The sequence below is a fragment of the Onychomys torridus genome, chromosome 21 (assembly GCF_903995425.1).
Source record: "Onychomys torridus chromosome 21, mOncTor1.1, whole genome shotgun sequence".
NCBI lineage: Eukaryota > Metazoa > Chordata > Mammalia > Rodentia > Cricetidae > Onychomys > Onychomys torridus.
In genome coordinates, this window is record NC_050463.1 from 46978978 (window position 1) to 46980568 (window position 1591).

Genomic DNA, 1591 nt, shown 5'->3' on the forward strand with positions numbered 1-1591 from the left:
GTAGCCCAGCCTTGCCCAAGGCCAGACATCAGGAAAAGAATAAAGACAGCCACCACTTCATAGACTTCACCTCCAGTGGCTAAGATACCAAGACCCTCTGGTTGGGGGGTACTGCCTTGACTGGGGGGAGCAGGTATAATTCCCAATGCACACTGCAATGGTAGTGAGGCCTGGACCCTGTGTGTGCAAAGTCTTTGAGACAAGCCTTGCTGAGCTTCCATAGGCCAGGAAGTGAAACCCCAAGTGTTGTCTATTTCCAGAAAGAGACAAAAGACTGTTAGCTTTTAATATATATTTGAACATATATACACCTATACATACATATATATAAACACACACACACACACACACATATTGGTTTTTGGGGGTTGTTTTTTTTTTGGAGCTGAGGATTGAACCCAGGGCCTTGCACTTGCTAGGCAAGTGCTCTACCACCGAGCTAAATCCCCAACCCCCTTGTTTTGTTTTTTTAAGAGATTTTCTATTTGCTTTATATATCAACTAAGCCTACAGCACCTGGTGTTCCCAGGCGGTCCCCCATCCAAGTACTAACCAGGCCCAGCCCTGCTTAGCTTCCAAAATTAGATGAGATTGGGCGTGTTCAGGGTGGTATGGCTGTAGACTATATTGGTTTTTTTTTCAATTGAGGTTGTCTTACTATGTAGCCCAATCTCTCCTATAACTCAGGATGTGTATATGTACACGTACACACACATACACACACACACACACACACACACACACACACACACACACACACACACATACACGTGTATATGTATATGTATATATGTGTGTGTATATGTGTGTGTGTGTGTGTGTGTATGTGTGTTTAATTAAGGTCGTCTTACTATGTAGCCAAGCTGTCTTGGAACTCAGGATGTAGCCCAGGCTGGCCTCAAACTCAGAGATCCACCTGCCTCTGCCTCCTAAGTGCAGGGATTCAAGTCAGGCGCCATCACGCCTGGTCACCTTTGACATCATAAATGTGGTTTTCTTCCTGATGATAGTAACACAAGAATGACCTAGCTAATAAAGGTCTGGGCATGTCTGTAAGGGAGTGCCTAGATTAAGTCCACTGAGATTGGAAGACCCCACTCTGACTATGGGCCGCACCATGCCGTGGCTCTGGTCTCTCTGTTTCCTGACTGAGACTGCTATGTGACCAGCCCCCTCAGGCTCCATCACTTCCTTGACATGATGGACTGTATTACCTGAAACTGTGAGCCAACCAGGCCTTTTGTCTCTTTGGCTGTATATGCTTTTCTTTTATTTATTCATTTATTTTTGGGTTTTGTTTTGTTTTGTTTTGTTTGTTGTTGTTGGGTTTGTTTGTTTGTTTGTTTGTTTGTTTTTTGTTTGGTTTTTTTTTTTTTTTTTTGAGACAGAGTTTCTCTGTGTAACTTTGGAGCCTATCCTGGAACTCACTCCATACACAGACCAGGCTGGCTCCAACTCACAGAGATCCACCTGCCTCTGCCTCCCGAGTGCTGGAATTAAAGGCGTGTGCCACCACTGACTGGCAACAAAACAAATCTTGAAGAAAAATAAATTGGTATGTGTGTATGTGCCTCTTTAAGAGCTCTTAGCC

At 44.2% G+C, this 1591-nt stretch overlaps 1 non-coding gene across 1 annotated transcript; it reads right to left on the reverse strand.

Moving 5' to 3' along the window:
• Positions 1-504: 504 nt before the first annotated feature.
• Positions 505-623, reverse strand: LOC118572048. Its single transcript, XR_004943428.1, has one exon. It is a non-coding gene; the product is annotated as a 5S ribosomal RNA (ribosomal RNA).
• Between the last annotated feature and the right edge of the window lie 968 nt (positions 624-1591).